Source organism: Narcine bancroftii, chromosome 10, assembly GCF_036971445.1.
Source record: "Narcine bancroftii isolate sNarBan1 chromosome 10, sNarBan1.hap1, whole genome shotgun sequence".
NCBI classification, from domain to species: domain Eukaryota; kingdom Metazoa; phylum Chordata; class Chondrichthyes; order Torpediniformes; family Narcinidae; genus Narcine; species Narcine bancroftii.
In genome coordinates, this window is record NC_091478.1 from 11,362,650 (window position 1) to 11,389,740 (window position 27,091).

The 27,091-nt window shown below is 41.4% G+C and overlaps 1 protein-coding gene across 4 annotated transcripts in view; it reads left to right on the forward strand.

Annotated features, from left to right (window-relative positions):
* Positions 1 to 13,983: 13,983 nt before the first annotated feature.
* LOC138744163 (fibroblast growth factor receptor 2-like) overlaps positions 13,984 to 27,091 on the forward strand; it is a 166,944-nt gene continuing 153,836 nt past the window's right edge. The window contains exon 1 of one of the 4 annotated variants that reach the window (XM_069899838.1): positions 13,984 to 14,089. The gene's annotated coding sequence lies outside the window, so the exon portion shown is untranslated. The remainder of the gene's footprint in view (positions 14,090 to 27,091) is intronic. The other 3 variants (XM_069899848.1, XM_069899841.1, XM_069899839.1) reach the window with 3 other exon arrangements.

Consider the following 27,091-nt stretch of genomic DNA (forward strand, 5'->3'; position numbering starts at 1 on the left):
AAGTCGAAATGATGTAAATTTGGCCTCTGAAAAATGTTGGAGATTTGAGGGATATCAGAAACGATCAGAAATCCTGTTATCCAAAATTTTTCCTGAGCTGAATTGATGTTACAGGTTGAAAAATATTTTGGAAAAATCTCCAGATTCTCCATGAATTTTGTGTTTTTGGTATTGAATTTGTCTTATTTTTTTCAGGTTGTTTTTGGTGAGAATTAAATGTTATTTCATGCTTTAAAAGCACGCCCTTCTTGTTTACTGTTGTTTAAACACTGTTACACGATTTTATATGCTGCTGGGCTTTTTTTAAAAAAAAATGACCAGTTCTCTGAAAAACCCATTTATCCAAAATTGGCCCGGTCCCGACCATTTCAGATAATCAGAATTTGTACTGTACATAATCAGTGATATTTTTATGAAACAAGAAATGTTCAATATCTTTGAACTTATTGTTCTGGCACTGTTACAAATATATTTCAAATCAAAATGCCTCATCTTTTGTGTTGTATTTTGAACTTATTGTTATAACGGCAAGGATGAACTTGGTATTATTCCATATTTTATTGGCTAAAGTTTATTTATTTCTGTGGTTCAGTTAGTTCATGTTAATTTGAATAAGATTATCAGGAAAGAGTGGAGGAGCATGCCATTTTGGCTTCTGAAGTCTGCTTCACAAATCAGTAAGATCATAACTGTCCACTTCAGTACCTTAATCCCATCTTCTCTCCAAATCCATTGATCCCTTTACTATTAAGAAATATACCTACCTCCCTAAATACATTCAGTGACTTGGCCACCACTGCCCTTGAGATGAAAGTACCACATGTTCACTATCCACTGTTCAAAATAGCCTTGAGGCCGTGTCTTTTGGTTCTGGACTTTCTAGCCATTGGTAACAGCAATCACCAAGGATCCCACCACCCAGGACGTGCTCTGTTCTCCCTGCTGTCATCAAGAACAAGGTATTGTTCATTGGTAATGGATTTGGAGAGAAGATGGGATTAAGGTACTGAAGTGGACAGTTATGATCTTACTGATTGGTGAATATAAATTTGAACTTGGCTTTCTTTCTCTTCTTGGTAGGGGCAGTGGACTAGTGGTTCCTCCTGTTGCCTTTACAGTAAACAAAAGTAATCAAATTTTGAGTATTTATGTACATGAAATAAAGCAACTTTGAATCATAACACTTGCTTGTGTAGTTTGAACAAATTTATTGTCAGATATAACCCTGAGATTCTTTTTCCTGCTGGCCGGGCAAAAATTATATTCATCAGTAACTGTAAACTGTACGCAAAATTAATAAAAAAGAGGGAAATGTAGACAAAGAAAAAATCTAAACAATCAGCAATACAGAAAAAATATTCACTAATAAATAATGTAAAAAGTAAGTCCTTAAACGATTCTCTGAGTTTATTGCTTCGAAGTCTGATTGTGTGGGGTAGCAACTGTTCCTCAACCTGGTGTTACGAGTCTTGTGACACCAATACCTTGTTCTTGATGACAGCAGGGAGAACAGAGCACGTCCTGGGTGGTGGGATCCTTGGTGATTGCTGTTGCTCTCTGATAGCAGCGTTCCCTGTAGATTTTCTCGATGGTGGGGGAAGATTTTTGCTTGTGATGTCCCGGGCTGTGTCCACTACCTTGAGCAGGATTTTCCACTCAGAGGTATTGGTACTCCCATACCAGGCCACCACGCAGCCAGTTCGCACACTTAACACATCACACCTGTAGAAATTTGCCCAGCTTTCCGATGTCATACCAAATCTCTGCAAGCTCCTGAGGAAGTTGTTATGAATTAACAACCCTTTTCAATTTTGTTTGGGACTAAAGAGACTTTGTTAGCACTAACACAGGAACAGCAATGGTAAATTCAAAATAATAATTTTTAATTAAACTATTAACAACATAACATTTCTTATTTATCTCTAACCCCACTATATGTGTGTGTGTAAAATTAAGGTCTACTCTGAAAAGTCAATCTTTAAAAGTTCAGCCTCATTTTAGACTTGCTTGAAGGTCTTAAATTTTCAGTTCAAAAATAATTATAAAGCACTTTTAAACATCATATCTTCAGGACTCTACTCACATTGTGGCTATTTTCTTCCTGACAAGGGTTAAATGAAGTGACCATACAAAACTAGACTCAGTAGAAATCTGTCCTCTTTTCCAAAGAGAATGCAAAGTGGTCTTCCTTATTTGAAAAGCCACTGATTCTGTGTTCCCCTTTTCCCAAGAGTAACATACACACACAGCAGCACCAATTCTGGTTTATTGTAACTCAACCCTGTCTTTCACAAGGTTTCAACCCCTGTATGTCACAGGGTTTTGACTTCTGTACTCTCCAAACTGAACTGAACTCTTTGTCTCTCATTTTGAAAATACATTTCTTCCATTTCTCATATCACATGGTACGTGACCCCATAAGGTCTTTTGACATGAATGTGCTAAAAGCCACTAATGTCAATAATATATATATAGAAATAGGTTTTCTTTCTTTTGGGGAGAGGGTGGTCGGGGAGAAAATTAAAAAATTATTGTATCATTTTGTGTGGTTTATTAAGTTACTATATTATTGAATTTGTACTTTGTATTGATACAAATGATAAATAAAATTTTCCCCAAAAAATCCACTTGTGTCTCTGAAAGTCTGCTTTCCTCAGAACTAAAATGGCCGTGCATTTATACAGGTGCTTCCAATATCTTAAGAACCATCATAAATCCTTTTCATCTTCTTGACTCAATCAACATCCATTTTCATCTCAAACTGGCTTCTGGCTTCTATCTCAAAGATCCATGTGTGTTTAAAATGCATATGTGTTGTCTTTGTGCCCCTGTAACCACCCACAACAAACTTCTAAGAATTCAGATACAATATTTTAACTCTACAATCTAAGACATTTTTATATATGAGAGATATAGAGTTTAACAAATTAAAGATTAAAATAAATCTGTAACAAAGTAAAAGTGTTAACATGCTTTCTTCATGATGACATTATTATGTTGGGTTCAGGAAAGGTCCTCCAAGATGGCGACTCTGAGGAATTTAAGTTTGCTCACTCTCTCCACCTCTGATCCCCTCGATGATCACTGGATTATTACATCTCTGTTTTCCCTTCCCAAAGTCTACATTTAGCTGCTTGGTTTTAGTGCCATTGGCTGACAGGTTGTTGTTGGTACACCAACGAAGTTTTCAATCTTCTGTATGCTGACTCATTACCTCCTTTTTATATACAGTAAAAATACTGAAATTTTGGAGGAACTCAGCAGGTTATGCAGCATCCATTGGAGGTAAAGGTATATTACTGACCTTTCAGCCCTGAGCCCTTTCTCAATACCCGAGTTCCTTCAACATTTCTGTGTTTTTGCTACAGGCTGAGTACTCCTTCTCCAAAGAAGTTGCCTCAGGCTCCTGGGCAGGAGCATGGACTGTAGTTGGGGACCGGTGGCGGGGAGATGATCTTCTTTGGTAAGCAATGATCAAGTTTTTTTCTGGTGATTTCTAAATATTATTTCAGGTGAATTTTCCACTTGTGGTGTCATGTTGGCATTCAAAAAGCCTGTCGTTGTTTAACCACTGATACGGGTATTCTGCTGATGTGACTGTGCTGCTTCGGTTTTTTTGTTCCAAAATCCAAAAAAAAAATGAAAAACATCTGGTCTCGAGCGTTTCGGATAAGGGGTACGTGACCTGTAGAATCACAAGTCTGCAGACTTTCGTGTTCCACCTCTTTTTATGCAGCCCACTACTGTGGTACTGTCAGCAAATTTGTAAATGGTGTCCCCACAGAGATGAGAGTTGTGTGTTTGGTGGATTTTGAAGGAAGATGCACAGGACAAGTGCAAAAATGGACATTTCTTCCATTTCTCATATCACATGGTACGTGACCCCATAAGGTCTTTTGACATGAATGTGCTAAAAGCACATTTCCGTAAAAATGACATGGCAAGTGATAGAATTATGGTAAATTGTCTTTTAAAAAATTCAGTTTGTATGTAGAATGTGTGAGCAGTATACCTTCAATTGAAGGACCAGAGTCCCAAACTATATTAATAATTGGATTCATTCTGGTAACTTGAGCTTCTAGCTTCATTTCTGGCTGTTGAGACTCTGAGAACGATTAACAGGCTGCTTCGTGGTTAACAGCAGGTGGGATTTTTTTGGGGTCGTGAGCAGCATTTGTATTTACCTGATATATTCTGTATTTTTCATTAATTTTCATTAATCCTGGTGTAGCAACTAAATTTCAATTCAAGTACTGTGCTTTTGGAAATTTTTTGTCACCTGGAGCTCTGCTAGCCATTTTAAAACTTGCTGAAAATAAACCTGGGCACACAGTGAGTGTACTTTTTGTAATCTTGTGCAGTGACAAATTAAAAATGCTTGAATTGTGTGTCTGATTGATACTCTGTATGCCGTGGGAGCCTTGGAAAATGTAATATTGAAAATTATGGTTTGCAGAATGTTTTGAAGATTTTGTCATTAACATCTATAATATTTCCAGTGCTTTTGTCTTGTCTTATCCATGTTTTCTAGGAAAAAAAAGCATTATTTCAATGTTAACATTACAAACACCTCCCTGAAGCTTTAAGTCGTGAACCTTCTCTCAGAATCTGTGCAAATTACATCAAGTTTGCCCTTGGAAACTGAAAAATAGCCCAAAAATTGGGGTTATCCTATTGGTTAACTTTCTTAAAATCAGAAGAGAAAATAAAAAAGACTGTAAAATAGTGCTGATGAGATTTAACACATCATGAGACTTTCTCCCTCAGTGACGTTACCATACAAAGATCCAAACACAAGACAAATCTGAGCTTTATTCTACCTTATGGCTGCACAAACCCTCTGCCATTTTCCCAGCCCTCAAATTTAGAATGAATAGAGATGAGTCTTTGTGTGCAGAAGGATAAGTTAACCTTTTCATTTGATTTGTAATTAAGTTTAATTCTGTTTAATATTTTAAAGGAAACCTGTATCTTTGAAATTCTAATATATTAAAACAAATATTTTCTTTTTTTTGATCCCTTTTGCATGCTTACATTCAATATTAGTGACAGCTGGTGAGCCTGGGGATCTGGCCTCATCAGCTATCAAAACCACTCTGGGCGTGTAGCCAACCACTTACGAAGAGAGTACCTACACTGCAGCGCGCTGTGCTAAATGTCTTCAATCATCTGGGTGCCAATCTTCCAGCAGAAGGCAGAATACAGGACCACGCTTGAGGAAATGGCGTGGTCTGAAGGCAGGTAACACTGATCTCAAGATCAGTGAAAGATCTGTATCATTTCAAAATTGACAAATACAAAGCAACAAGGTTGTCCTTATGTGTGTATCCATAATGTAGAAAATATTTTGAGTAATTTCATAGAAATGTTAGCGGGAAGCTGTTAATACACAGATATTGGAGGGTTATTCTTCTGATCTGGATTATTTAAAAAAAACTGAAATAGTCTGTCTTGTGCCAGATGGTTTCCATAAAACTCATCTTCTTCAAAGAAATGTTCAAATTACAGTATCAATAATAATTTTGCCATAAAGGAAGCACTTTCACAGAGATTTTTAAGTACAAGCTACCAGAACATTGGAGCAGAATTAATTCTCTGACAGAAGTGTAAATCAGGAGACACTCAATGCCTGTATAATCTACTGGGTTCAAGAAGGAATTCAGGTGACATGCTTTTATTCACCAGGATGTAGAATATGAATGCGTGGAGGTTGCGCTAGAACTGCATACAACATTAGCCGTAATTGAGGCACTGTGCATAATTCTGATATCTATCTCATCATTTTCTTTGTCTATATTAGCTGTCTTCTGGCTCTATGTTCAGTCAACTTTCCATTCCCTCCACTGATACTGAGTTCCTCCAGCAACGTGTTTTGTTTGGCGTGAATACATATCAAGCAACATAAAAACAATTTATGAGAGTTAAACAAGAAAATACACAAAAGTGCTGGAAGATACACAAGAAAATACACAAATTTGCAACCACAGGAAGTAAAAGGCAACCAAGAGGTTTAGGGTGAAGGTCCTGAACCTTTAACAGGAATCTGGATAAACGGGTCGATGCCTTTATGAAAAGGTGGGGGGGAAAGCACAGGCTGACAGGTAAAAAGAAGTAATAGGTGGACACAGAGTGTAGGAGTGAAAGAAGTTGAGAGTTAATCGAGAGAGCAGAGGGTTAAGAAGGTATTCATCTGGTAGGAAAAGGAAGGGAAGGTTAATAAATAAAGTTTCGATTAAAAAAAGAAAAGGAAGGGAAGGGTATGGAACTGGAGGAAAGGAGTATGGAAAGTGAGAATCCAGGGGAGGGGTTAATGGAAATTGGAGAAACCAATTTTAATGCTGTCTGGTTGGAGGCCTGCTGAGATGGAACATAAGGTGTTTTTTCAATTTGTTGATGGCCTTGATGTGGCAGTTCCCAAAATATTGGATGTACTGTTACAATAAAGCCTTCAATGTAAAGGGAGAGCTGTCAAAACTTAAATGCCAAATTATTCAATAGCATTTAATTCCATGTTATATGCTAAGACCCATTGCAATTATTTCCGATGATATTGAAGATGCAGTGTATTCATGTATAAGTTTAGTTCAGAATATTAAATAAATGAATTGGAAGTCTAACCTTGCAGAGCTTTCAAATGTTTGTTAAAGATGAATGTTGTTATTTTCTTAATTCTCTACTTCCTCTTCCAAGAGGAAAAATACAATTTCCAAATTGTAACTGTCAACAGCTTTTTTTCCCCCCCCCAAACAATGGAGGTTATATTTTTAGAACAAGAGGGTTTTTTTTTCTATGACAAATCTATCTTATTCATTTTTCTCTGATACAGTTTGCAGTGGAACCAATGTCAAATTGGTATCTACAAGTGAAAATGATGCTATACTCGACTGATTGGCTACTGAATGACTCATTGGCTACTGAATGACATTCGAACTGAATGTCACATTAACAAGATTGAATATTTTCAGTTTAAATTTAGTCTGCCAGTGGCAGTGAAGACTTATTTAATTAAAGATCAGTATTTGCAGGCAGAAGTTTGGGTTAAAAAAAACGTCCTGTACCATGAAAACATTTATGTTCAAAAATGTTCGCTCAAGAAAATTTGGCTCAACCTGCATTTTTTTTTACTAAAATTACCAAAATAGGAGACATGTATCTAAACATGAGTCTTGAAACAATTCAAATATTCCCTTAACAACAAGTTTTCATATATTATCTTTTTTTCTGCTTTTTATCTCTCATTTGTTGTTACAAGTACCTCATTCTGAACTCCCAATATCAATGGTCTTCTTAGATATTAACAAACTCACCAATTGCTTCATTGATTCAAGTAGATAATTGCTTTGGAAAGGCAAATTTAATAACATGGATTTTCTGCCTTATTCATATTTTTGTTCTTAGTAGATGGCACAGGGTGACAATCTTCAACAAAAATGTTGACAGAATTTCCTCCTTAGTCCTAGTTCGGGGCCACAACAACTTTAGATTGAGACATTTGTTCCTTTGAGCTGCTCTCAAGGTTCGATATTCCCCGTATCAGAATGTTAAGGCTTACACTCAAGAATTCTGCAATATTAACCTTGAGAGCAGTTCAAAGGAAAGTCTATTGGGGCGGTACAGTGAAATAGAGATGGGTTAATGATTAGCCAAGATTAGCACAGTGGAGTGGCAGAAAATAGAGTAACATCAACTGGTGCTTCATTCTGGGAGTTACGTGATGAGTGCGGTTGGTCATTTGGAAGAGCTCATCCTGCGTGTGGTAACAAGGGGAGCCCAGAAATATTTTGAGATGTCTTATTAATTGAAAATACAATCTGCTAGAGGAACTCAGCCCCATTGGGAGAGAGCATTCCCAACATTTCAGTCTGTAACCCTTCATCTACTCTCAGACCATATTAATTATCTATGTTATGAATCCATTTTTAAGTGGACTGCTGATTAGTCATTATATAATCTGTTTTTCCTTCTGAACTCAACCAATCTGATGTTAAGTACGTTCAGGGTCATCCAAATTTGTATAGGAGGTCTGGAACAGGCATTAGGCTCCTTACTTACATAAGCTAAAATGTCTAGATTAGTGTTACGAGCCCAGAGGACCCAGAAACACAGCAGTAGTAGATATTCACCGAGACAAATGGCTACTTAAACAAAAGTTGCTTTTAATTATCTTTAAACATGAAAACAGAATAAAACTTTAACTCATCTCTATTGACTTACTTAACATAACTTAACCCCCTTCTAATTCTAAGTGCATGTATGTGTAAGTTCAGAAAAGTTCTTTGATTCACAGTCCAATCTCACTTCTCATTCCTCCAAGTTCACTGGTTGCAGGCAATTCTTATACTGTGCACAGAATTTAACATTTATAAAGTTCACCAGGCTTTGGTGCTTGAAAGGTAAATGGTTACCGGTCAAGAAGGTTCTTGTCGGTTTTCAGAGAGAGATTTGTTGTTCCAGTTATCCGCAACTGATGTACTTCCATCAGTCACTCCAGTGTCTTGCTGATGAAACTTGCCCCTTCAGGGTTCTCCAGATGATTACCTCTTTCTTTCAGGTCACCACAGAGTTCCTTTTTGTTTTTCTTATTCCAAGGGAAACATTAGACAGCCAGTCCAACCACAAGGGCTTTGACCAGGCTGCCTTTAAAATGGGCTTTCCATAAACTTGCCAGCTTGTCTTGTTAAAGTCCCAGCTACTGTTGCTAGCTGTAACACTGTACAAGGAATGTGTGTGTGTCTCTGAGAGAAAGCCTGTTTGACTCTCTCTGTTTGCAAAACCACATGATCCTCTTACAACAGCAAGTTCCTTTCCAGACAATATTGGCTCCAGATGCTCTTTCATCTGCTGCCTTTTGTAAACCACAATCCGTTAGTGAAGTCCCTTGAGCACTCTTCAAAGCTCTTGCAAAAGCTGTGAGGCCCCGATATTGGGCAGAGCTCCAGTATTTCAAATAAGATCTGTTTTAAAGTGTTTGTATGTGATCTACTCTAAAAAACCCTTCCCAATTTCTCTCCCAAAAACATATCTATATACTCTGCCACATTAAGAACTGACCAATTGGAGTATTCTGGACCCAAGCCCTCATTCTATTGTTATCCAATACTTTGCACTGTCACACTGCCAACAATTACACATCTGTATTTGTATTATCACATTTGATTGTCCTTGTACTGCTTCCAAGTCTTACTCCATCAACACTCCAGGGGGTTCCTTTCTGAATGCTCTTCACTTGTCTAGACAAGTATCTAACTCTTCATAATACTCCACTTTCTTGGTTTTAATTTAACAAAAATGCATTTCCATGGCAACCATTTTATTGGTAAAGTTTTTTTTTCAGTACACTCCTTGGATTTGCCAGTTTTAGAAGTGTCATTTTTTTTTAAAAGGTGAAAACTGGATTTTCTTTCCTACATATTAAACAGATATTACTTGCACTTTGTGAAATAATATCTACAAATATTTTAATTTACACATTGTGTTAATTTTATCAGAAATCATGTTTTAAGCATCAATAAAATGTTCAATTCTTAATTTTTTGCTGTTTTGTCACCCTTTTTAACACCAATATCATTTTTGTATCTGTATTGTGAGTAAAATGTTTATTTCATGACAAGCACATGAGAAATGGAAGTTTTTTTTGCATAGCTTTACAATCAATGTGTGTTTACAACCAGTTGCAGTGATAGGCCATACAAACCAATTACTCCCAAATCTGATGTAAACATGTAGCGTAGCATACATTCAAAACAATTTCCAGAAACTCATTATATTCAACATTTGGGTTAAATTTGCAGACCGGCACTTCAATTTGACGTGCACTGTGTGATGCTCTAAGTTTGATGTTACATAAATTCCTGATTTTAGTTGGACTGAAGACAGGAATCTATGTAAAGGATGAAAAATGAGAAGATATGTTGAACTTGTTCTTATTCCAAGCACCTTGTAGCAATAGGGAAAAAAATGCAATAGCCAGCTGCAGAGCAAGGTATTCTTTTCCTCTGTGAAATGATTAGGGTGATCTGAAGTAATTTGACAACGAGTCCCATCGGCTGGTCCAAAAGTCTGCATTTCAGTGTACCTATGGATTAAGGTCCAACAGATTGAGCATTCCCTCTGATCCCTACGCCAAGTTTAGGATTTTGTTGGCCGTAGACTGTGGCTGGGGTTGTTCAAAATCATGAACCAGTATTTATTTGGGATTGAGGAAAAAAAGACTGGCAGTTTGAGTTGGGAGACTGAGTGGGCAATATGGTGTATTGTTTGGGATGGGTTTATCAGAATTGGAAGTGAGGTTATTGAAGGGTATGGGGGGGGGGTGGTCAGATTGGAAAAGTTGAGGCAAGCTAAAATTTTGGAACATGATGACAGATGATTTTGGGAAGGGGGGTGGGGAGAGGGTACTGAAACAGTTGGTAGATTGTGGTTGATGGGGCCATGCATTTAGTTGAGTGATTTGCTTCCCCAGTGGGCTCCAGTCTGACAATGTGCAAATAAGATAAAGTCCCGGTAATATACAACATGTGTTTCATGCTATTGGAAGTCTCAGTAATGTGGGCCTGGAAGCTGATAAAATTCAATCACAAGATGCATGGAAACAAGCACACTGACAAATTTCAGACATTAAAGTGCCTTGGCATTGAGTAGAATGTCTCAGGAAGATGCTTCTCTAATAATTTGAGGAAGTGCCTATCATTAGCCCTGTGTCTCTACCTGACAGCCTTGTCAAGAGAGTAACTTGGTTTGCCAGTTAACATGAGTATAAAACCCTATTTCATATTCTACCGTGTCAGGATGTATTACGCCGTGGTCTGTTGGATCAGCAACTTCCTATCTCATCTGATTATTAAATGATTATATGTAATGGCATTTTGTTGCAGACTGTTGTAATTTTTCATCATCTTTCATGAGGCATTTTTGCTCTTTATTCACCTACATGAGTTTGGGAACATATTTGTAATATTTTGAGTATTTTAAGACAGAAAAAAATGAGAATTGCATTTAAAGCAAAGTCCATTTACCCATTGATGTTGAGATGCAAAACAATGGAAATTTATATAGGCTAAGATTGAGGAGGATTGTTAACCCATTTTAGTATTGTGAACCACCTTGTACCTTTGCTTTGTGAACCTCCTCGTCCAAGTGCCTGGAAGTAGTTGTTTGGCCAATGACAAATTGTACGATGTTTTTTTCCTGTAGTAAACTAGTAAATGGGAGCTCACAGCATCAAATAAAATTCAGTGTTAACCTGCTCAATACGAATAATTAAAGGCGATTTCCCTGTGCATGGGCCACCTTCTTTGAATTTAATGTTATCCCCGATTCCCCTCATTCGTCGTGGTTGAGCCACTTACCCTATTTTATGTTTACACCATACAATTTTGAAGTTCCTCCAGGCGAGCTATCTACAATTGTCTATCTACTCTCAATGCATCAAGTGTACTTTGCCAGTCTAACCCAGTCAATTCATCTCTCATATCATTGTAATTATACCCATCTTTAAATTCTGGACCGAAGTCTTTGAATTAATAAAAAAAACATAACAATTTACAGCACGGAAACAGGCCATTAGGCCCTTCTAGTCCGCACCGAACCAAACACCCCTCTCTAGTCCCACCTCCCTGCACAATGCCCATAACCCTCCATCTTCTTCTCATCCATATACCTGTCCAACCTTTTCTTAAATAATACAATTGACTCCGCCGCCACTATTTCTCCCGGAAGATGATTCCACACAGCTACCACTCTCTGAGTAAAGAAGTTCCCCCTCATGTTACCTCTAAACCTCTGCCCCTTAATTCTTAACTCATGTCCTCTTGTTTTAATCTTTCCTCCTCTTAACGGAAATAGTCTATCCACATCCACTCTGTCTATCCCTTTCATAATCTTAAATACTTCTATCAAATCCCCTCTCAACCTTCTATGGCTTAGGTCACTCTCTAACCTAATGAAAAATTCCACCATACTGTGATCACTCTTCTCTTGAGGGCCACGCATAACAAGGTTATTAATTAATCCTGCATCATTTCCAGTTCTCTTGTTGGTTACTCAACTTATTGGTCAAGGAAACCATCCCTTACACACTCAGGAAAGTACCCTTCGTACAGCCATCTGTAGCTGTTTTATCAATGTTATTCTCAAGTGTGAAGTTATTACCGCATCTATTCACGATTCTACGATGTTTGTTCACAAATATGTTAGTAATGAATCATTCCCGGAGCTGGAAATCTTTAAAGCCTGCGCTGGTAGATAACATTTTAAACATGTTATTGCCAAGTAATGACTAGATCTAACAAAGAAAAAGTTAAGTCACCCTCCCCACCCTGACCTTCAATTATGGTTCTTGGACTGCAGGCATGTAACGGCATAATCAATGAAACTTGCTGTTACATGGGCAGTCTAAAAAGGAAAGTGCAGGAATTTTCAGTTAAATCCATCAAATACACCCAAAGGTGTCAGAACGCAAAATCTTTGATGCCTGGTGTAATCAAACACTTTTAATTCTAGATCATTATAACATCCACGTGTTAATATGGGATATAATTTCCAGTAAAACTCTGATAATCCAGCATGCTTGGGTATATGATGATACCAGAAAGAGTTTACAAACCATTGGGTTTATTTGTATTGGTATCCCAACACAATTTTAATTCACTTGTGTTGTCAGAGTTTTGCTGTACCCTGAATCATTTTGCTGTACCCTGAATCATTTTAATAGATATGGTATCCTTGCACATCAAAAATGTTGTTCTTTTTTTCTTCTATATCATAATTATTGAAAAATATTTAATTTGCCCCCATTGTTAATTTGTAAAACATTCATGAATAAATTAATTGGAAGGAAAGATGATCAGTCATGATGGTATTGAACAGGAGTGCAAGGGGAAGGGCTGAGTGGCCTCTTGTTTTTCTCGTCCACATGCCTTGAAGGAAATGTGGCGAGAGAAGTCAGAAAATTAAAATATTGCCAATAACCAGTCACGTTTATTCGGGGTAAAAGCAGGAGATGCAGTGGAAGTATTTTCCGATGAGTTGTTCTGATGCTGTGTAGCGTAGATAAAAACTCACATTTGACTGCAGAGAACTAACGCTTTCATTAGCTTACAACACAGGTAGGGTTCATGAACAGGCTTCAGAGGGGTTCAGGGTTCAGGTGGGAAACCAGGGTTATATACAGGACCGGGGGGAGGCGGAGGGGGGCAGGGGAGGTGGAGGGGAGGAGCGGCGGAGTGGGGCAGTGGAGGGGGAGGGGAGGAGCGGCGGAGGGGGGCAGGGGAGGGGGAGGGGAGGAGCGGCGGAGGGGGGCAGGGGCGGCGGAGGGGGGCAGGGGCGGCGGAGGGGGGGCAGGGGCGGCGGAGGGGGGCAGGGGCGGCGGAGGGGGGCAGGGGCGGCGGAGGGGGGCAGGGGCGGCGGAGGGGGGCAGGGGCGGCGGAGGGGGGCAGGGGCGGCGGAGGGGGGCAGGGGCGGCGGAGGGGGGCAGGGGCGGCGGAGGGGGGCAGGGGCGGCGGAGGGGGGCAGGGGCGGCGGAGGGGGGCAGGGGCGGCGGAGGGGGCAGGGGCGGCGGAGGGGGGCAGGGGCGGCGGAGGGGGGCAGGGGCGGCGGAGGGGGGCAGGGGCGGCGGAGGGCAGCGAAGGGGGAGGTGGAGGAGGGAGGTGGAAGGGGGAGGCGGAGGGGGGGGAGGGGGAGGGGGAGGCTGAATGCAGGACACAGTGGATCCCAGTTCATTATATGCTGAAGAAGTCAGAAAGAAACTATGTCACTTATTACATTTCATATCAGTTCAGAGGTGAGAAATGGATTTCAAATTTGGGTCACTCCATTGTTTCGACTTTGCAAGTTATTAATAAAAAAGTTTGGGAGAAAGAACACCCACAATTAATATGAGGAATGACTGATGCTCAATCTATGGGACATCTGGGGTAAAACACGTTGGAGTCGTTCCCATTTGTAATGTCCCGCCTGGGCACGCGAATAAAGCGAGAAGGGGGGCAGCCCCTGGCCAACCCGGTCACGTGGGCAGGACGGCGCTGGGACACGGTGGAGTTGGGAGGAGAAGCTGGAAGTTCGGGCTCCGCAGCTGTCACTTCCACTTGGGGTGAGTGTGAATCATCTCCTGCCACTTCGCGTCGCTTCCATCCGCGCTGCAACCAGGCGGGTCCACGTCAAGTCGCGTTACTTTCGTCAAATAAAACTTTCAAGCATATTGCAAAAAAAAACAAGGGGGGGGGCTGCCAAATAGACTCCGAGGCAGGAAAAGGGGAAGATTATTTCTCCGGAGCAGCGGGGAGGTGGCGACTCGAGCCTTCTCTGTGTGGCTCCCGATAGCTCTCCGCTGAGGACTCCTCCTGCGCCAGTCCCTCTCTCCCCTCTCTCTCCCCGTCTCTCCCCCCCTCCCCGTCTCTCCCCCCTCCCCGTCTCTCCCCCCTCCCCGCTCTCTCCCCCCTCCCCGTCTCTCCCCTCTCCCCGTCTCTCCCCCCTCCCCGTCTCTCCCCCTCCCGTCTCTCCCCCCTCCCCGTCTCTCCCCCTCCCCGTCCTCTCCCCCCTCCCCGTCTCTCCCCCCTCCCCGTCTCCCCCCTCCCCGTCTCTCCCCCTCCCCGTCCTCCCCCCCTCCCCCGTCTCTCCCCCCTCCCCTCTCTCCCTCCCCCTCCCCCTCTCCCCCTCCCCTCTCTCTCCCCTCCCTCTCTCCCCCTCCCCTCTCTCCCCCCTCCCCTCTCTCCCCCTCCCCTCTCTCCCCCTCCCCTCTCTCCCCCTCCCTCTCTCCCCCTCCCCTCTCTCCCCCTCCCCTCTCTCCCCCTCCCCTCTCTCTCCCCCTCCCTCTCTCCCCCCTCCCCTCTCTCCCCCTCCCCTCTCTCCCCCTCCCCTCTCTCCCCCTCCCCTCTCTCCCCCTCCCCTCTCCCCCCCTCCCTCTCCCCCCCTCTCCCCCCCTCCCCTCCCCCCCTCTCCCCCCTCTCCCCCCCTCTCCCCCCTCGCCCCCCCTCGCCCCCCCTCGCCCCCCCTCGCCCCCCCTCTTCCCCTCTCCCCCCCCTCTTCCCCTCTCTGCCCCTGAGAACATTTGCTAATTAAAATAAAAGGTTGGACCCAGAACTGCATTAACATTAAAAAACATAATTTTGCCTTTGCATGGAAACAAAATGCGTTGGCTATCAGTGGAACAGGAAACGTAAAAGATCTAGATTGTAAAATTGGATTCAATGGTGGGGGTGGGGGGGGGGGGGGGCGGGAATGGATTGAGAACTGATGCAAGAAGAGTATCAACAGCAAAGGGCTCAGACCCAACAGAGACATCAACTCAGGGCTGCACATTCTGCATCAAATTACACATTGCTGGGTGCTTTTAAGCTGCAGCCCCCGGGTAGCCCCCCTGGGACCCAGAGGCGATTCGTGGGGCCAAGGTGCATCCAACACCTTTTAAACTGCGGTGGGGTGGCAGGGGGGAGGGGATAGCCCCAGTAAATTGGCAACTCACCGATTTAAGAGGGATCCCACCCCCGCGACGACACATTAAATGCTGCATCACGCAAACTAGTGCCCCCGTTTACCCCCTTCACCATCTGTCAGTCTCCCTCCCACCGTCTATCACACCCTCCCCAACGTGTGGTAGCCAACCCCTTCTGCCCCCTCCCCTGCGGCGGCTGACCCCTCTGCCCCCTCCCTCACAGCAGGCACACCCTCTCCCACTGATTCTGCCACCCCCCTCGCGGCAGCGACCCCTCTCTCCCATCCCCTCCCCCGATCACCGCAAAGACTTCAGCCGCGGTTTCCCTGTGAGCTGATGTCACAGGAGAAACCGGGTCAGCCATTTTGCTGTTCCAAGTCGACGCGCCCTGGGCAAATTTAACTGGGTTGCCCAACTACGTCTGAACTAGGGCAGGGACTCTGTTAACTTTGGACGACGCTGACCGAGTCGCACCCTTTCAAGCTGCCTTGTGAGTGGGGCTCTAACCTGGCATAAATCCAATTTGACAAGGCAGTTTGAAAGGAGAGATAGATTGGGGAATGGAGGAGCACATTTGTTCTTGGTTCATGGATTTGACATTTTAACCAGTCAGCTGGGCCAGGAGCAGGAATGTGGACTGAGTGGCCTGGACCTTGTTTTGTCTCCAGGCAACTGTCGGAATTTCTTCATCTTGTGCACAACTCATGGGTTTCTTATTTTGTGAAAATCTGCACGGCCAGTATTTAATTAAATTAAACTGCATCAGAACTTCCCGGCAGCGTTTTGTGGGATTCAATCCCCTACGTTGTTTACTTACAATGAGACGAGTTTTAATGCAGCATCGAACCATGTTTTCTAAGTATGTATTCTGAACGGTTGTATTGAGTGGACGCCATAGATGCCCCACGCAGGGTGGGGAGAGGTCCAACACCCCCCCACCTTTGCTGCAGCGGAACTGCTGGCTGTTAGCATGGGCACCAGGCTTGGTCCCGGCACCACCCTGCTCGGACAGCCATGGTTTGGAAAGGCTTTCTCACGGTTCGCAGAGGGTAAGTTCGCCGATGGGATTTCAGTGTTAATGGCACAGATGCAGGGATGCAGCTACATGGTTTAGCTTCCCCTGTGCTGCAGTCAGGTAGTTTTGGAGGTGGTGGGGGGGGGGGGGGTGTTGGAAAATGTGCAACTTACTGCCATCTAGTTTTGGAAACCCAGCATGTATCCAATTCAGCTGTTGAAACACAAGTTGTCGGTCAACTGCTTAATTTTGATGGAAAGGGATTGGAGGCTGAAATGTGAGATTTATAAAGTCGAGGAAGCAATTGTTAAATCTGTCCAAGAGAGGTTTCTCAATCATTATATTGAGGGGCCCTCTTTGGGAATGAGATAGGCCATGTGACTGAAGTGACAGTGGGCTAACAAAGTAGTTATGGAGTAATAAGAATCTGGACCACAAGTTGAAGTTGTGAAATGGAGTGAGGCCAATTTTGAAGCAATTAAGCAGGAGCTTGTTTTTTCTAGACATAGAGCACGGTAACAGGCCTTTTCGACTCACAAGCCTGTGCCACCCAATTGACCTACAACCTGGTTTGTTTTGAATGGAGGAAGGAGACCCATGCAGATGGGAAGAACATACAAACTCCCTTCAGACAGCACCGGATTCAAATCCCAGTTGTTGGCATTGAAACAGCATTGCACTAACTTTCTGCCCTTGCAGAAGTTGATTAGGAAAGTATGTTGGCAAGTAAGGCAATGGCCGGAAAGTGGGGTGCTTTTAAAGGTGAGATCACAAGCTGCTGTTGAGGTGCCCAGGTATAGGAAGGACTTCAATAAATTGGAAGGGGGGCTTATTTCAAGCTGTATGATTCTAAAATTGATTTTTTTTGTGATTTTTTTTAAAATGAGGAAATAAACTTCAAAACAACACTTAAATTACTGTGTCATGTCATTTTGTTTATGAAATTTTGAGGCCGGTATCCTCTTCCCAAAGTGATCATCTTTGACTGTGTCTTTGGAATTGAGAATGATGCATCGCTTGTTTTCTGAGTTAGCTGACGAGGACAAGGTAAAGTGTACAGACTGTCGCAGGTGCGGCAGGACGTGTTTGACAAGTCAGAGGCACATGGGTCAATTGTGAAATGGGATGTGCACTTTCATCCATTTAAACTGAGCTCCTCAGTTCATAGTCAAAGCTTTAAATGCCAACCCATGTGCCATTATATTTCAAAGGCTAGAGATTTTCAGAGACCACTGAGAGGGTTGCACCTTTCTTTTTAAGGTGGTTAGAACATTTATGAATCTTTTCTTCTGTTCATCTGGCAATCATTTGCCTTGTGAGTGCTCAGAGCAGTTCATTTAAGGAATATGGTATTGGGCATATGGTCGAATCGGCCTATCTATTACATTTAAATGTGTGAAATTGAGAATGTTAGGATGAGAGAGAATGCTGATTTAATTGAAATATCCTAAAATTTGTGAGTTTGTCCAGTACATACATATAATATACACAGAAATTCACACTTGCAACCAAACTGGCATGCAAGATACACCAACCACAATAGTAAAAATTAAATGACCACAAGACAGAAAAAGAGATAATAAATTTCAAAGGATAGATAAATATTCACAGCTGCAGTGAGTCAAGAAAACAAAGTGATATATCAGTCGTGTAAACATTTCTTTTGGTGGTTCCTGAGTAGGTAATGGTTATGGTTGGGTTAGTATGGAAAGATTCAAGGGCCAAATAGCTGTTGGATTAAAAACTGGCTAATGACATTCTGGGACCCCTGCACTTTTGATTTTTAGAAATGACCCACATGAAGAAGTGAAGTGTGAATCAGTAAGTTTGCAGATGATACAAAGGTTTGAGTTGTGGATAGGGTAGAAGGTTGTTTTAGTTTACAACAGGATATAGACAGGATGCAAATTTGGGTGGAGAAGTGGCAATTGGAGTTCAATCCAGATAAGTGTTAATTGATGCATGTTGGAATTTGAGGTGGAGTATGTGGTTAATGGCAGGATTCTTAACATTGTGCAGGAGCAAGGGGATCTTGGATCCACAAAGCTCTTGAGGTTGTCGTAGTTAAGAAGGTGTATGGTATGCTGGCCTTCATTAGAAGGGGGGTTGAGTTCAAGAGCCATGAGATAATGTTGCAGCTCTATGAAACTGATTAGATCACACTTGGAGTAATGTGTTCAGTTCTGGTCATCTCATTTACAGGAACAATATACCATATATTTTGGCATATAAATAGAGTTGTAAAATCTTCGTCCGCGAAGCCAAGCCAAAGAAAGAAAAGAAAACCCCCCAAAAAAATCAAAAAATGGGGGTAAACTTATACACAGGATATACTTTTGAGACCTTAAATTTAGCTCAAAATCCAATCCACGACAATTCAGCATATAAAGTTGACCCTTGAAAAACAAAAAAAAACTCAACTGCAACAGATTTTCATTGAGATCTTGATTGAAAATAACAACACATTTTGAACCCTTCAAAATCACTCTCCCTATCACTGTCTGAGGCAAAGATGGCGGCAAGCACATTCATACTCAACTGTTTAAACAGTCACCATACGGAACCCAGTCTGTATCTGATGAGGTAGTTTCAGCTTTGCCGTCAGTGTCCCACAAAAAGTGCCATCAATTGCACTTTTTGAATGATTTTAATCACAGCCTCTAACTTTGTTTGAAAGGCTGGTTCAAGCAGACATCGAGAGGTTGAAAGGTAGACCTTAAAGCACCTGGGATAACCGCCATTAAAGTATTATGTAGTGCTAATCTACTTTTAGTCATCTCAGCTAAGTGGCTACGAAATATATCTCAGGCCAGCAAACTCCATTCTTTGCATAACCGCCGGCCATCTGTTCCACACATTGTCTCTCCATAGTTTTACACTATTTTCATCCATCCATTCTTTTTTATGAAAATGTACAAAATACCAGCAGGGAATTTTCAGTCTAATTTTGCATTGAAGATTTCCTTGGGTCTTAACTTTGTCCCGTCGTCCATGCACGATAATACCACTGTAATCCTGGTCCATTTGTGGCTTGTACTTCTGGTTTGGACAGTTTTCACCCCTTTCCATTCCACTGTTCAATTGCCTATCATGTCAAAATTTATGAGGGTTTCGTCCATGTTTCCGATGTTTGCCCATGCAAACAGGTGTTTCTGCTAGTTATGTATAATAAACTGGTGAAAGCTTACAACTTTATGATCAAGATCTTTTGGTAGTTTCTGTGCAATTTTTGTTTTCTGTCATAATACCAGATTTTTCCTGTTCATGAAACATTTGCACCAGCCGACTGTAGCCTCAAAATCATCCATTGATTTCTGGGTGCGACTTGGCCCACTGCAGTGCAAATGTTCTTATTTCATGTGACTATGTAGCACTTTTGCCTCTGTTCATGAACCCACTCTGCAACGTGATTTTCCAACTCCGGCCAATGAGTGATTCCTTTTCTCAAAGAGCATTGGATTTTTGATATTTTTCTTTAAGTCTCTTCTTTCTTCCTTCAATCTTTTATCAACTTCTCATATACATCAAATTTCCTTGCAGCAGTACAGTTGTTGGTTTTCTGGGCCAATTCTATAATTTTGAATTTAAAACTCACTTCATATTTTCGTCACGAGTTGCATTGTTTCAATGGACCCTCCATGATAGCATTCACCTCCAGCCAATGCCCAGCAGATCAGTCCACAGGGGATTGACTTATACACCAGTCAATGGGCCAACTCAGGCATCCAGAAAATTTGGATTGATTTATAAGCCGGATATATCATAAAACACTCAAAATGAGGGTCGACATAAGCCAAAATATACAGTCAATGAAGATTTTCTTGGATGTTGGCTGGATTGGAGAAATGTTCTTTGAAGCAAGGTTGACAGAACTAGGTCTTTTATCTTTAGAGAGACAGAGGATGAGAGTTAACTTAATAGAGGCATATAAGATCATTTGGGGCATAGATAAGATGATCAGCCAGCATCATTTTCCTTGGGGACATCTGTTCAAGCTTAGTGGATGAAAATTTAGGGAAGATGTCAGAGGTACACAGAGAGTAATGGATGCCTGGAATGCTTTGCTGGGGTGATGGTGAATGGTGGTGTAATAGGGAATTTCAAAAGATTTGCAGATAGGCACATGGATGTAATGGTTTTATGGGTGTGAGGTAAAGGAAGTTTAGGTTATTGTTCAGTAAGTTTATAGGTGTGGGCTGAGGGGCCTGTACTGTGCTGTAATGTTCAATGCTCTGTTAACTTCAGGAGAGGGGCAGCGTGCACACGCCTGTTTTATTTATAGCACTTAAGTCGAAAGGGTAGATAGCTTCAAGTTCTCAAGAATTAATATCTCCAATGACCTGACCCTGGGACAGGCACATCAACATGAAGACTAAGGATGTTTGGCATGCACCCTGCCCTTCAACAACTTTTACAGGGCTCCATTGAAAGGATACTTGCAGGATGCATTACAGCTTGGTATGGGAGCTGCTCTGCACAAGATTGGGACAAAGCTGCAGAAGGCAATGACTGTGGCTCAGAACGTAACAAAAAGTTCCCTCCCCTTCATGGATTCCCAGCTGCATTTGACACTGCTGAGGAGAGGCACCCATCAAACCCTGAGCACACTCTCCTCTCCACCTATCGGGAAGATGGCTTAAGAGTGTCAAAGCATGCACAAACAGGCTTAAAGACAGGTTTTTCCCTGCAGCTGTCACACTCCTGAATGAACCCCGTAGCAGTGCTTGGTGCTAATTGATCTTCCTTTTCATTTGTAATCCTATCCTATGGAAATTCTGCTCTTTATATGGCTGTATATAATGTCAGCGCCAACCTGTTGGAAGAAGAACTCTTACTCTACCAGGTATTTTGTGACAAATAAACAATATCACTGGGTGGGGAAGAGGAGATTTACAAAGATGTTGTCGGGGCTGGAAATTTAAGTTTATTGCTGGAAGGATTACACTGGAATTGAGGAAGAAAAATTCATCTGCTATGGTGGTCATGGAACTTGCTGAATGGGTTTTACAAAAAAACAATCTCGGTGGACCAAGTAACATTTTAAATTACTTCACTCAGTTCTTACATTTACTGATATTTCTTGTGCCATTGATAATTAGCGAGTGTTCCTGTTAGCTCTCTCGGCCTTTATTTTCCTCCTTTGTATCCTTTTTTATTTTAAAATGCATTGAAATGGCATTTCTAGTTATTTGATATTCCATGTTAAATGTGGCCCTTTCCTTTCTGAAAATGTGGCTACCCTAATTTCTGTGACCTTAAACCGAATCCAAATTCTGTCACTATAGTGAATAAAGACCATTTATATCACCATTGGGGTATCCTTGGCAGCGTTCCTTGTCTCGAGTAATGGTGGCATTTATCGGACGGACTGATGGAACATGGGCTCCTGAGTTAAGGTGCCTCAGTCGTGGAAATCTTAGAGGGCAGATAAGGCTCTTCTAAAATAGGAACTTTTAATGAAGATAAATTGTTTGAACTTTTTATGCATCTCTAATTACATTTTAAAATTGGAAATATTTACAAATTTAATTCCTACTCTGTTCAAGTGACTGTGTAATCATGAGATTTAAATTGGGTTAACACTTAATCTAACGGCAAAAGAGAAAGTGTTAATAACTGGGGAAATGTATTAGAGTAAACAGATGTTAGGAAGAGTCCGAACCACCATAGGTGTGAATGAACATAGCAGCAGGAGTACATCAGTATCAGCATGAGTTACCTACCTGCCTGTTCTGGCAAATAACACCATAACTAAACTGCAAAGAATAAGGAGTCTCTGGAGTTGTTAATAGCTACTGCAGTCAATCCAAGCTGTCAGGAGAAACCAAGCACCAGTCTCAAATCTTGAAGGCCATTTTGTACTTTTGATAAAGCTATTGCATCATCTCCCATTGGCCTGCTGACCAATAGCACGATGCAAGGAAGAACTGCTGCATTCAAAATGGATTCCTCAGCAGTGTTCAGAAGTACAGTCTGTAAAGTGAAACTTTCATCAAAAACGAAAAATATCAATTGTTTCAGAAATATTAACGTTGCAAAGTTTATTTTGGCCTCTTGATTTATTTGAGACTAATTAGTTGAGAAATATAACAGCTGATTGCATTCGATTTTATCTCATGGGATTATTTACCTAATTATTGCCAAACCGTAGTTTGGTTTTCTTGACAGCCCTGTTCTTACATTTTACAAGAACTGTGGAGCAGTCAATTCAAGTGGAGCCTGCAGCCAGCATATCAGCCCCCTCAGACTCAGTACTGATGCTTAAGCCCACTGAACTTGATCTTTTTTTCAACAGTACCCCTTTAACCATCTGCTCCCATGCTCAAATTGTATTTCTAAGGTAAAATACAATTTTTTAAAAATAGATCCATACAAATCAAATAGCATCTACGCCTCATCATTCCAACCTCAATGTGAGATTTTCAATTCCACTTAAAAAAAAGGTTCCATCTGTCTCCTTCTTGGATAATATATGAAGGATGACCTTCATATATCATCCAATCAACCTGAAACTGTTAACTTGTTGAGTAGTTCCATCTAATTTTCTGTTTTTTATAGCATCTGAATTTTTTTGAATGTTGTTTATTCCATACAAGCATCAAAAATATTTTTTTTAAATTTGATAGGTAGAAAAAATCAGTCTACAATATATCAACCTCGATTATAAACGATATAAATTGTGATACTGCTCGTATGGCATCTTGCTTATTACAGCTTGCCAATGTTGAGTCCTATTCTCTCTATTTCCTCTAACTAATCTTCTATCCATATTAATTATTGCCCCATCTCTTGTGAGTTATTTTGTGAAATACTTTCATGTGGTACCTTTTCAAAATCTGTATGAGCTTTCATCACTGCCACTTGTCTGCACTGGTAGATACAACTTCAAACTCCTCTTAGAGTTGTCAAACACATTTTGCATGTAACATTATTGAATCTGCCTTTTTTTTATGATCTCCTAGAGGTCCAGTTATCACAAGCGGGCTGATAGCTTCAGTAATTTTCCTGATAACTGATGCAAGGATTACGGCTGAGATTTTGCCATTTCCCAATTGTCTCTTTATTTAAAAAAAAAATGCACATTTACGATTCCTGTCGTCCAGTCTGCTGAAATTGTTTCAGAATCCAGGGAATTTGAGAAAATCATCATCAATTCATGCATCCGCCTCCTTCGAGGAATTGTTCCCATTTAAATCATTTTCATTTCCTCAGTACTTTCTCTTATCTAACTGTTTTATTTTTCCCTTCCATTAGCTGTTTGGGTATGTTTATTCCTGGGACTGTGAAGACGTATAAATCACCTGTTTAATGTCTTAGTCATTACTTTGCACTGACAACAGAGAACACATTTATTGAAACAACCCTTTCTTTACAGTTGTAGAAGCTCCTGCGACCTTTGTTTTTATTTCATGCTTTCTTTGCTTTCACAGTGTATCTTCTCCCTTTATCACTTTTATTCAATTATATGTGTTACCAAAACTCTAAATCCTCAGGCTTCTAACTCTTCCAGGTATCATTACATACATTTTATTTTAATCTAATATTATCCAAATTGTCTTTATTGGTTACACATGCATCACTTTCCCATTGAGCTCTCGTATTCCAGTTGAGCAGACATTTGCTGTAAAATATTTCTCTATGTTCGCCATTGCTTATCAACTGGAAAATCTTTTAATCTAATTTTCCAGTTCATTTTAGCCAATTTAGCTTTGTATCTATGGTTCAGAGCTAATTTCAGGCTGAATTATATTCCCCTTTGCACAGAAAAGTTTGTTATATGCCTTTTATTTTTGTTAAGAATGCTTTTATAATTAACTTTGACACATTAAACAAGAGTAGGTCTAATTCATCCAGTTCTTCTGTGCAACTAAGCTGCCCTATCCCGTGGGCGTTCTTTGAACTCATCCTTTACTCCAAACAATTTTTAACAATTAGATTTCTTTCATTCCATATCAAAATAGTCTCCTCCAACATTTCTTATACTTTCTGCATTATTGACTATTGACCAGTAGCACTTACATCAACAGTGATGAAGTGTTTTGAAAGGCCGGTGATGAAGCAGATCAGCTCCTATCTGAGCGGTGACAAGGATCCATTCCAGCTTGCCTGTCATAGCAACAGGTCTATGGCAGATGCCATCTCACTGGCTCGACACAAAGCCCTGGAACATCTGGCCAGCAAAGATGCATATATCAGGATGCTCTTTATTGACTACAGTTGAGCATTTATCATCCCCTCAAAACTGATCAGCAAATTCCAAGACTTGGAAGTTAACACCCCACTGCATAATTGGATCATTGATTTTCTCACCTCCAGACCACAAAATCAGTGAAGATCAAAAACAACTTTTCCACAATCTCCACCAGTACTGGAGCACCACAGGGCTGTGCTCTTACTCACTTTACACCCTTGACTGTGTAGCTCAGTACAACAATAACACCATTGACAAATTTGCAGACTATACCACGATACTGGGTTGTATAAAAGAAGGGGATGAGTCAGCGTACAGGATGGAGACTGAAAACTTGGCTGAATGATGTACCAGCAACAACCTTGCACTCAGTGTCACCAAAACTAAGGAACTGATTGTTGACTTCAGGAAAGGAAAGCCAGAGGATTAATGGGGGGTCTGAGGTGGAGAGTGTGAGCAAATTTATGTTCTCTAGGATCTTTTCTGGACCCAACACAATGGCATCGTGAAGAAAGGATCTCATTGCCTCTACTTCCTCAGGAGTTTGCGGAGGTTTGATATGACACTAGAAACCCTGGCAAATTTCTACAGAGGTGTGGTGGAAAGTGTGCTGACCGGCTGCATCATGGTCTGATATGGGAACACCAATACCCCTGAATGTAGTCGACACAGCCCAGGACATCGCAGGCAAAACCCTCCCCACGATTGAGTACATCTACAGGGATTGCTACCATCAGAGGGCAGCAGCAATCATCAAAGACCCACATCACAAGGCACACGCTCTGTTCTCGTGGCTGCCATCAGAAAAGAGGTCTCAGTGCTACAAGACTCGCACCACCAGGTTCAGGAACAGCTGCTCCCCCTCCACCATTAGACTCCTCAATGACAAACTCAATCAGTAGCCCACTTCACACTGACACTTGAAAGTGGAAATTAACCAGCCAGCGTGAGTGCACCCAACCCAGTATGGGGGGTCCAATGTGAACAGGCAATCCAGTGTGTTGGGTTCTATTAGTGACATCCTGATGATGTTCTTGCATGCATGGGAGATTCTTAAAGAGGCAGGGAATGGAAAGAGCAAAAAGGTGAGATCACAGCAGAGAACACGGTTAACGAACATATGGAAAGAGTGCAGAATGAGAACAACATCAGGAACTTGTCGGAATGACTACAAATAGTCCACATGCTGTTCATCAAATTAAACATTTGTGGTATGGAGTAAAAAAAATCCTCAATTACCTCTAGGAGTTCTGATTGTTGGATGAGAAGATACCATTTTTATGCATGTGTTTCATTGCCGGTGTGACTTACCCCAGCTCGTATGTGTTTTATTCCTACTACCACTTTCCCACGCTCGCTCTAAACTGTGTGTGTATTTGTGTGTTATCTCCATTAACATTTTCCCACGCCTGTCATTTGTAAATAAAATAATTTACTACGAAACTGCATTCAGAGTCCTTGCTTTTTGAGACCCATCGAATAACACCGACACCCCCACACCTCCCTCCCCCTCCCCCACCTGGAGAGTGAGGGGATGGAGTGAGGTTTGGGTAATCTCCTTATAGAACAAAGCATTCACTGCCTGCGAGTACGTAATGTGCCGCTCAGGATGTCACCGCTGGAGATTGGGCCCACCTAAGCTCTGTGATACCGGGTTGGTAATATGAAAGGGCGCACAGAACCTGTTTTTAATTGGTCCAGTGTGAATGACCTTACTGGTTTTTCAAAATGGGTCGTTCACATGCCATCTTAGAGGGCTGCCAATGTGAAAAGGCTTAGAGAGTCATTTAAGGACTCTTACTTGTGCACTTTATTGATTTTCTTTTGTTCTCTCTGCATTGCACACAATTTGTTTACATTTGTTAGCTGTTTGTAGTTCTTTTATTTATTTACATGTTTGCACTGCATACAGTTTACTTTTTGCACCACCCATTAGTGGAATTCTGCTGTGTCCACAGAAAAAAGAATCTCCGGGTTGTTTGTGATGTTATGTATGTACTCTAACAATACATCTGAATACCTCCATAACTCCCAGTCTGTTACTTCGGTTAGAGGTGAGTGGGAGAGGAGTGGTAGGGAAACCACTCATTTGTTTTTTTTAAATTTTATCTATCCTTTCAGAATGTCAAGCGCCTTGGATTATTTCATGGTCACTGTTCAAACATGTTATTCTGATGGCTAGTACATCAAATTCATTGAATTATGAATCCTGCAAACTTGTTTTGTCAATTTTAACTACTTATCAGTTAAACTTATTTCAGTGATACAAATTGTAACCTTGTTCTGAAATATTGACTTTCCCGTTTCTTAAAAATATTACCTTTGCCGCCTTTGTATAAGTTAGCCCAACCCAAAACCCAAAAATTCACCAGGATGACCCGAATTCTAGCTTGGTGTGAGTGGATCCTACCCAAAACCCAAAAATTCACCAGGATGACCCGAATTCTAGCTTGGT